Genomic DNA, 11,343 nt, shown 5'->3' on the forward strand with positions numbered 1-11,343 from the left:
CCAAGTGTGTCTCTCAATATTAGACAACTAAAGCATATAGAAATAAATCCCATGTGTATTTGTGTGCATGGGGTGTGTGTGTGTAATTATCTGTTTTACATTGGGTCTTATGCTATTGATATATAAGAGCATCTCAAAGATTCGGCTCAACTCCTTATTTGGTAGATGAAGAAAATGTGGCTCACTTAGGTTAAGAGATTTATAGTTTATTCATCTAATGGACATAATTGACACCTTAAGTCAGGTGTTCATGATTCTATTAGTCTTTCTACTATAATCTCATGAAATATTCTATGTAAATTCTCATGTACAGATAAGGGAACGTATCTTGAGTGAGAGAGAAAGATCCATCCTTGCAGTTAAAAAACTTTATTGTCATATGGCTGGTTAGTGAAGGATAAGACTGAAACCTGGGTCTCTGTCCTCTTTCTCAAGAGTTTTTCCAGTATACCAGGCTGGTTCTTGATTTTCTTTTTTCAGGATCTACATATTACTTCAACTCGCTAGCATTTGGAACAATGGAAAAGATAACTGTATTTTATAGGAACCAATGTCTGCACATCAGATAAAATAGGAGCTCTCATTGCAAAAAGATTTGGGAAAAATATTTTTATGAGATTAAGATACATTTCTTGGTCTCACTTGTCTGTGTGTGGCTGAGTGATGGGATATGTTTTGCTCTATTCAATTTATTCTTGCCAGGCTATACAACTACAAGAAGCAAAATACTTGGATTTAGCTGGTCGACTCATACAAAGTACTTGTAACTATCTAATAAATATGTATTATTGTTATTATTATATTACACTACTGCCTAAAATTTTAATTCTATGACCTATTAAAAAATAAAGAATAGATTTGCTTTTTAGAATAATCCTAACAAGGACAGTTCCTAATTTGGCATAAGAGGAGGAAGTTTCTCATTTGGCTCTGGGAAGCCATATGGCAGCTAGAGAAAAGAGAATTAGTGAGGCAGAGTGAGCAGGAGCATTTCATAACAGGTGAAATAAAGCATTTATGTCCTGCCTCCGTATTTTTATTGATTTCAAGTTTAGGACATGGGGGAAATGTAAGGGCTGTGGCTAATTTTCATCCTCAAACTTTAACCACAAAATACTAAATAAAATTCATTTCAAAAATATTATCACCACAATCATGGAATGTCTAAATAAACACCTACAGTGTCTAAAAGTCTCTTTTTCTCCTAGGGTAGAGACACATGTTTGGGCTTCTCCAGTAGCTCAGCAGTAAAGAATCTGCCTGCCAATGCAGGAGAGGCAGCAGACTTGGGGAAGATCCCCTGGAGTAGGAAATGGTAACCCACTGCAGTATTCTAGCCTGGAGAACCCCATGGACAGAGGAGCCTGGCAGGCTAGAGCCCATAGGGTTTCGAAGAGTCGGACGCGACTGAAGCGGCTAAGCACACATGCAGAGACACGTGTTTATCTGGGTTTGTTTGTATGTGTCTGCATCTTACATCCCAGAATTACTGTCATGACCAAGGACTTAGCTTCCTTCACAGCTCAGTCGTAAAGAAGCTGCCTGCAGTGCAGGAGACCCAGGTTTGATTCCTGGGTCGGGAAGATCCCCTAGAGAAGGAAATGGCAATCCACTCCAGTATTCTTGCCTGGAGAATCCCATGGACAGAGGAGCCTGGAGGGCTACAGTCCATGGGGTCACAAGAGTTGGACAAGACTTAGCGACTAAACCACCACCACCACCAAGGACTTAGAGATCTGGCTAAGACACAAGGAAACTCTTTATACCCTTGCAGGTGCTATCTCTGCCTCTGGGATGTTCAGAGACACACCGTCCACACACAGAGTCAGAAAGTTTGATACTTCTGAGTATATGCCTACCCACAATCTGATTAGAGCAAAATTAAATGATGTTATATCCTTTCTGGGGGTATTTTCTGGCAATCATGTGGAAAATTATGCAAGATATTCCCTTTGAGCAGTAAACACAGCCTTAGTCTAATGCATCACAATGAAGTATAATAAAACACTTGAAGAAGACCTTCCTTAATTACAGATTATGAAAAATAATGGCAATCATCTCCCCACTTCACCTAACATCTCTACATGATGGATCTTCAGTAATGGGTGTGTGCCTGTCTTTGACAGGCTCTATTTTTCCTTCCTGATAGCCCTCTCATTTATTTTACTACAGCTGTGTCTTCACGATGCAAGGAAGTTTTCAGAGGCAGAGTGCAAATAGTAGTTACATCTTTCCCAAGACAAGCCTCATGGACCGATTAGACCAATTACTGGCCCTTTTCTGGACAATTCAGTAGAAAACCATTTGGTTTCCATTTCTTCTGAACAGCAGTATATTAACTGAGTTGTTCTTGCTATGAAATTGCTTTTTTGGTCCCTATCCTCTAATACCTGAATCCTGATGACTCCAAAGCCTGCTTTTCTAGCCTTCTGTACTTTTAGCTACTCTTTCTGGGCTTATAAAGCAAGTTTGTAATTTTCAACAAAACTGAATAAAGAAAAATGCAAACAAAATATAAAATTACACCTAATGAAAGAAGAATTGATGAAATTAGGATAAAAATGTTCCCTTTTATCTTTATTTGATAAGCTATATAGTTTTTATTAAATATAATGTGCTCTCGGAGGTAGATGTACTGAGGAGGCATAACCACAAACTGAATTCTGACCTCAGCAAGTTTTTGTAACATGTGTAATATCAGGCCTAGTGGAGGATAGGAAGCATCTACACAGACGGTGTAATTATAGTAGAGGATATAATGTAACATTGTATGAAATGTCAGATATGTTGCTATGAGAGTTCTGAAGAGAGAAAAATTAACCCTGGCTTATGGGGCAGAAGTAGTCACAGTAATAGAGAAAAAATAACACACATTACACATGGAAACAGAAAAGTCAAAACTGTGTCGAAGCCATGGGAAATATGAGGAAAAGGGTGTAAGTCAAGAAGCATGAGGATGACTCAGCAGGTCAGTTAGACTGGAAAATCAATTAAGTACAATGGAGCAATGCATGCATGCTCAGTTGCTCAGTCATGTCCAATTTTTTGCAACCCCATGGACTGGCAACCCCCTGCCAGGCTCCTCTGTCCGTGGGATCATCCAGGATTGCCATTTCCTTCTTCAGGGGATCTTCCTGATTCAGGGTCTCCTGCATTCCTGACTGGCGTCTCCTGCATCGCAGTGGATTATTTACCCCTCAGCCACCAGGAAAGCTGTAGAAAGATCATAAAATCAACTGCAGTTGAGATCATGGAAGGCTTTGAATGCACTTATTTGTAGAACAGCTGGGAGTCAAGATGCTTTAGAAACATTAGCCTACCATCTCTGTGGAGGATGGGTAGGAAGCACAGCAGAGGGGAGAGTTCTACTGGGAGATGGCCAGCACTGCACCGCTGAGATTTATTGAATGTGAGCCTGCCTTTCACATTCTGAACAGGCTCAGCTTTATAAACAAGGATCCCTTTTGTTCTCCTTCCTCTTATATTGTTTTCTTCTGCAAGTGAAACAGTCTTTGGTAAATCATTTTACTTTAAAATAACATTCAGATCTTACAGAGAAAATGTTAAAAGTCCATTGAGTCTGCAGAAGACTGAAGAACAGGTGTTGTTTGAATTTTGCACATCACTGATACATATCTTCAATAGACTGTTCATAAAAGCACAAAGGATTCTTCTGAAAAACAGTTATTTTTCCTCTAATTTTCTCTCTCTCTCTTTTCTTACTCCTATTATTATTTGGCCCTGACTTTCAATAGAAATAGTTTTCCTCTTTACACACTAGGTAATAACTTATTTAGAGGGTTATTTATATTACACTTTCTCTTTCAATCCAGAGAATGACATTCAGATAAAGGTTTTTTTTTTCCGGCATGCTACCCGTGAATACAGAGACCGTGCTTTACATGAGTTTCATTGAATCATTCAGCGTTCAGTAGAAAATGTTCACTGATCAAGTCTGACTAGGAGAAACACTTCCAATTATTTAAAAAAACCTTATGTAGAAAACGGTCTCTAGACCATGAGAGCTGAGGCAATTTTAAAACCAAGGACATATCAATATTATAAAACTCACTGGCTTCCTTAATAAGCACATACCGTGTACTTGCACACGTTGTTTTGCTTGTATTTTAAGTAATTGCATGAAAGAGCATTCTAGTGTCAACCGTACTTTTCTTAGAGGTATGGTAATAAATCAACACCTCAAATTCAATGATGAAAATGTTCAACTAGATACTAGTAAGAAACAAGACAGTAATAGATCTTTTAAACCTAACACTAAGAGATTCATGGCGCCAGATATACTCGGCACATGCTGCTATCAGACAGAGTGTAATCAAAACCTCCCACAAAATCTCCCACTTAAAATGCTTAATCTTTGCTAAGTGCAAGGTTGATCAAATCTTGGTGAGCAGTGATGTTGGCTGAATAATAACTGTACACCGAGTTGCCCTGATGGGGTTTTCTACTTCCTGCCAGCGTGGTACAGTGCTTTATCCCAGCGGCATGTTGTTAATCCACAAGGACGCAGTAGGTATATTACAGACAGTAACAATTTGCTAAAATGGACTTTAATGAAAACTGGCAGGTATTTGTTTTTAATTAAAGGCCAATATGTCCGGGGCAACAGATGCCCAAATCTCTTTTGAGAGTACCTGGGAAATAAATATTTTTTAATGTTATACTTGTTATTTTTATTGCAAGTGGCACTTGGCTTCTCCCAGAGTGCAGCCTGCTTTATGGATGTTACAACATTCATCTTCATAGCACGGTGAGCCGGTGTCAGCTGTGATTTTCTTGGTTTTGCAGGTGGTGAAACAGAGACTCTGAAAAGTTTCATGACTTGATCAAGGTCATAAAAGAACCTGAAGGTGCAGCTGCCCTGGACCCTTTACGTTTCTTGTCCATTTAAGCGAACAGGACCAGTTAAGGAGGAGACAGCAAAGGGAAAAGAGTATTCTTAAATGACTGCTTACCATAATTCTAGTTTATACAGTATCGTTTAATCTTAACAACATCGAAGAGAAGGAAATTAAACTTTCAGAGATAGCCAATGTCATCCAAGTTCATGGAGTAAATTAAAAGACAGAGCCAGAATTTGAACCAAGAAGATTCCTATGACTCTCCCTGCTGTATTTTAAAGAGTGTTCTTACTATGATGGCAGCTTATTTGTCATTATTTGCCAAGGTACTGCAGAGAAACAGCAATGATGACTAAGTTACTTGAGTTTACGAAGGTAAGAGAAGTAGGAGGTAACCGAAGCCGTCAATATCCAAATCTACTAGTTTATTCTCCACCAGCCCAGAAAGGCAATTCGCCTTAATTATTCTAAGTATTTTCCTGTGGTCTCCCTTCTATTGTATATCGTGGCTGGCATCTTGAAATTGACAGTTGACAGAGGATATTCTCCCTTAAGCTAGATTTTACAGAAATCCATTGAAATGTTTATCTGAGGATCAAATGTATAGAAAGACATTCCTCTCTCTAAATTCCTTCTGCTCTTGCTTGGGGAGGCTCCAGAGAGAAAAGTTTGACAGGCAGATATTGTGGACAAACTTACTACCCAGTCTCACATGCACTATTCCAGGTTAGCACCACTTATGTCTCACTCCTCTCATATTTTGATTTTAATTCCAAGTGTTAGATTCCTAAGACAGTATGTCTGAACTTGAGCAGAGGTCATAGAGTGATCCAAGATCACACATGTTGAATTATTATATAAAGCCTATAAGAATGAGTCCTTTTGTCTTTGCTGCTCATTTAGTGTCAAACTTTTCCAAGGAAAGTATTCTCAAAAAGAATCTTACATGAAATTGTAGGTCTTGGGGTGCATATGTGTGTGTTTGTGTGATCAAAAGTAAGATCCTTTGTTTCAAAAGTTTTATTTGACATATACAAAAAAATAAAGTCATATAAGCTCACACTTTCAAAAGGTGAAAAAATAAATTTGCAAAACCCTGAACCAATAATGGTATTTGTTTTACACTAACACAGTGAACTGAGATTGATTCAGATTATTCTCTGATGTCAAAGAAAGCTAAAAAAGGAACATGAATCATAGTTACTCAGAACATCTTGATTATGTTATACTTATTACAGGGTCATTTTCTATAATAAATACTAATAATTCCCTGGCAATTTCACTCATTTTAATCCCAACAATAAGTGGATCACATCTATCTACTTTAATGTTTTCTACCTAACTTAATATGGGAATATTGATTAATGAAAATGGGTCAACCATGAAAATTTATACTGTTTATTGCTCCTTCAAAATTGAAGTTGCAAAAGCTATGATGTGATATTTACTAAGTTAGGAGACATGGTTGGTTTACATACATTAGAGAGAGAGAAACAGACAAATACAGAGACAAATAGAGACAGGAAAAGAAAGTAAAAGAGCATTTCTGCTCCAGTTAGAATATGATGTAAGTTCTTTAAAATTCAAGCTAAAAGATGATGTAAGATTTTTATTAAATATTTTGAAAAGAAAACTGTTTAGGCAGGTGTCTTAAGAGAAAGCAAGTATCTTGTTTTAAATTTGGAAATAAAATCATTTCTAAACAAGAATAACTGAAGCACATCTGTTTCGGAAGCAAGTGGCAGAGTTGAGATAAGTAGTGTCATTTTTATTTAGAGTCCAAAATATGAGAAAAAAAATTAAATTTAGTGCATCTTCATCACGCGGTTGACTGGATCAGGGTTTAGTGACTAGTTTTCCCAGTTCTAAAGAATGAGGTGATGAATAACTTTCAAAGCAATGACTCCCTTCTAATGTTATTTCTGGGTTCATTTAAATCACTCATTTGCATCTCCATGAAAGTTATTTCAGGAAGAAATGGAAGAAAAATGGCAGTTAATTTTACTGCTTTGGCAGATCTAGAGAAAATCTTCAGATATTGAATATTTTAATATTAGTATTCATATATGGTCCTTTTCTTGAAGTTCTGATTCTCCTTTTGAAATATTCTTTATGAAAGGATATTTTTGAAATAACCCCCTAAACTCTTTGAAATAGTTATAATAATTGATTTAAAGCCCTTGCTGCCATTTCCAGTAACTGGGTGATCTATTGGCCTACTTCTATTATTTTCTTTTCAGTAAGGTTACATTTTTCTACTTTATTCTGTATCTGTTAATTTTTCATTATATTTAGAACACTGTATTTTAAAGAACTCTTAGAGACTAATATATTGATATTTTAAGAGAATGCAAGCCCTTTTCCTTTATAGGGTATGAGCTAATCCTTCTAATTTCTGTAAGAGTTGAGTTATTCTGGGCTGTGCTACAAGTTTAATTTTAACTGTAATTAGTACTCCAACTACCAACCAACACAATACCCCAGGAGCTTCCTTCCTTGCTTCCTACCTTCCTTCCTATCTTTCTTACTCTTCCTTCTTTCTTTTTTATTTTGTGCTAATATTTTTATTTTGATGTAATATAAAACTTAGGGGAAAATTGTAAGAAAAGTAGAAAAGAAAAGAAAGTGTTAGTCATTCAGTCGTGTCCAGTTCTTTGTGATTCTATGTTCTGTAGCCCACCAGGCTCCTCTGTCCTTAGAATCCTTTAGGCAAAATACTGAAGTGGGTTGCCATTTCCTTCTCCAGGAGATTTCTAGGCCCAGGGATCAAACCTGTATCTCCCTCACTGTAGACAGATTCTTTATCATCTGAGCCATCAGGGAAGCCAATGAAAGTAGAAGGCATAATCAAATATCGTTTACTTGGATTTCCCAGTGATTTACATTTGTTGCATCTGTTCTCTCTCTCTCTTCTCCCTTCTTACTAGTAAATGTATTTATATTTTATATACATTTTATTTTCCATAAGCACTTTGAGACCATTTTTTTCTGAGCAGTTTGTCAATATGCTGGAGTCACTGTGCCCCTTTATCCTTAAAAACTCACGTGTGCATTTCCAGACTGAGGGCATGACTTCCATGACCACCTTACATTGCATTTATCATTGATGCAATATTGATTAAACACTACTCCCTAATCCATAGTCTTTTGTAACTATATTTTTTCTCTCCAGGATCCAATCATATATGAAGCATTGTGTTTAGTGTTTATGTCTCTGCAGTCTCTTATAACATAAAACAGTTTGTGAACCTTTCTTTGTCTTTCCTGACCTTGATATTTTTTCAGGGCAATCCCAGGTGGCTCAGTGGTAAAGAATCTGCCAGCCAAGTCAAAGATATGGGTTCAATCCCTGGGTTGGGAAGATCCCCTGGACAAGAAAATGGCAACCCACTTCAGTACTCTTGCCTGGGAAATCCCATATGGACAGAGGACCCTGGTGGGGCTACAGTCCATGGCGTTGCAAAAAAAGTTGGACATGACTGAGCATGCATGTACACACCCACAGTGTCATAGAATATTTTTATGTTTATCTATTGATATAAATTTATGTTTATCTAATTTACTTTTATTTGGAATTTTTAAAAAACAAACATTTTTATTGAGGTATAGTTGACTTACAATGTTGTCTTGTTTGTCTAATTCTTATGACAATATTTGGGTTACACATTCTATGACAGGAATATTAAAAAAAAAAACAAAAACAAAAACACCATAGTGTCCCTTCCAATGAATCCCAGTAGGAGGACAATGATGTCAATCTGTCCTGATATTAGTGGTTAACTTTGTTAAGGTGACATAGACCAAAATTACCTATAAAATTACCATTCTTTTCTTTGTAATTGTGTTAGTTGGAGTTTTCTGAGATAACAGATAGGATTAGATGTGCAAGAGACTTTTGGAGAAACTATATTTGAGAACAAATGGAAAAGGGACAAAAAACAGAGAGAGGCCTCAGATCTGGGGAAGGAGGGAGACTGGGAGGAAGGCTCCAAGCTGCTGCACAGTGTAAGAAATCTTCTGCCAAGACAATGCAGGCCGGTGGTGGGCTGAAGCCAGAGCTAGCCTTAGATAGAGTCCAAGTCTTCTAGGGTCGGGTCATTCTTTGTGGCGGGGAGTTGTCCTCTGCATTATAAAATGCTTAGCAGCATGCTTGGCTTCTAGCCACTAAGTTCCTGTAGCAATCTCCTAGTTGTGCCAATCAAAAAATATCTCTAGACATCACCAGTGTCACCTAGTTATGTAAAAACACTTCTAGCTGAGAACCACTGCTTTATTTATACATACAGGTCTTCTCCTGTCTTCTGGTGAGAGTTCATATCTCTAAAGTCCACCCCTTACCTACTTAAGATTTCCCCTAACGTTGATTTTTCTTGCTTGATGAGGTGTAATTTATTGCTAACGCCTTGTCTGCACTCCCTGGCCATAACATTTCTCTACAAATGAGTCTTCTCACGTCTAATGAGGAGTGACTTCTACCTGGCATCTCCCTCCCATTTACTGCAAATATAAGGCTCCTTCCTCAAGTGTGGGCTTCCTTGGTGGCTTAGGTGGTAACTAATCTGCCTGCAATGTGGGAGACCTGGGTTCGATCCCTGGGTTGGGAAGATCCCCGGGAGAAGGAAATGGCAATGCACTCCAGTATGCTTGCCTGGAGAATCCCAGAGACATAGAAGCCTGTCAGGCTACAGTCCATGAGCTCGCGAAGAGTCGAATACAACTGAGCTTTCCCCCAAGTGTGTTCTCTGATGTCTTGTGAGGGCTGCCTTCTGGTCAGAGCCTTGTCCACATTCCCTGTATCTACTCCCTGCTTCCCCCTGGGGTGGGCTAGCTTGTGTCTGACTAGATTCTCTTTCTCACTAAAACTTGTCCACACGCAGTGCCAACATAAGCCTTTTCCCCAGAGTGTGTCCTCGAAAGCCTTGACCACATTCTCTGCACACAAAAGTCTTCCCTCCTGAATGTGTCCTTCGATGAGCAATGAAAATAGGCTTATAAAAATAAATAAATAAATAAAAAGAAAAAAAAAGAAAAAGAAAATAGACTTATGCCTAAACCCTCACCTATTTTTCCTGCACTCCTAAGACTTCTCTCCCGAGCATGTCCTCTGGTGTGTAATGAGAGCTGACTTAGCCCTAAACCTCATCCACACTCCACACACACATAGAGGTTCTCCCCTGAGTGTGCCTTCTGGTGTAAGGTAAGGTTTGACTTATCTCTGAAGCCTTGCCCATACTCTGGGCACACAAAAATCTCTCCTAAGTGTGTCCTCTTGTATTTAACCAGGTCTGACTTCTAATTAAAGATCTGGCCACATTCATTGCACAAGTGAGGATTCTCCCCTGAATTAATCCTCTAGTGCTTGCTGAAGTGAAAATGAAAGTCGCTCAGTCGTGTCGACTCGTTGTGACCCCATGGGCTATACAGTCCATGGACTTCTCCAGGTTAGAATAATGGAGTGGGTAGCTTTTCCCTTTTCCAAGGGATCTTCCCAACCCAGGGATCGAACCCAGATCTCCTGCATTGCAGGCAGATTCTTTACCAGCTGATCCACAAGGGAAGTCTCAGCAAGGGTGCTTGCTGAGAGTGGATTTATTTCTAAAAAGTCTCCCACAGTCCCTGTAGATAGAAGGCTTCTCTCACAAGGGGGTCCTCTGATATGTGATAAGGTTTGACTTGTCCCTGAAGACTCACCCACACTGCTGGCACACAAAGAACTTCTCCCTGAGTGTGTTCAAAGGTGTCTGATGAGAGATGCAATTGTTGTTGTTTAGTCCCCCAGTTGTGTTCAACTCTTTTGAGACACCGTGGACTGTACCCTGCCAGGTTCCTTTGTCCATGGGATTCTCCAGGCAAGAATAATGGAGTGGGTTGCCATTCCCTCCTCCAGAGGATCTTCCTGACCCAGGGATGGAACCCATGTCTCCTTCATCTACTGCATAGGCAGGCGTGTTTTCTACTGCTGAGCCATCAGGGAAACCCAGATGAGGGATGACTTCTGGCTAAAGCTTGCCCACATTCATCACATGTAAAGGACCTCTGCCCAGAGTTCACTATCATGTGTGGCTAGGTTTGACTTCTGGCTAAAAGCTTGCCCACACTTTGTGCAGAGGTAAAGCTTCTCCCCCATGTGTGATCTCATGTGTATAATGACAGCTGATTTATAGCTAAAACTTGGGCCACACTCATGGCAAAAGTACGACTTTCCTCCTGAGTGGGTCCTCTGATGACCAAAGAGGGTTGATTTGTTTCCACAATTGGCTATATCAAATCCTGAGGTTTCTACCCACTTTAATGCTTTGTCTGTTTCTAAAAGGTTTGGCTTCTCAAATGAGAGGAACTGTATTTCCATCACTGTCTTGCCTTCCCTCAAGATTAACAGCTGTTCTTCAGGTGGGCTGGAGAAAAATCTTGAAGTATTTTTCTTCCTTGTCCTCCTAAACAAGGATTCGGAGCCCCCTCCATCTTCACCTTTCATTCACAGCAG

Source organism: Cervus canadensis, chromosome 29, assembly GCF_019320065.1.
Source record: "Cervus canadensis isolate Bull #8, Minnesota chromosome 29, ASM1932006v1, whole genome shotgun sequence".
Lineage (NCBI taxonomy): Eukaryota > Metazoa > Chordata > Mammalia > Artiodactyla > Cervidae > Cervus > Cervus canadensis.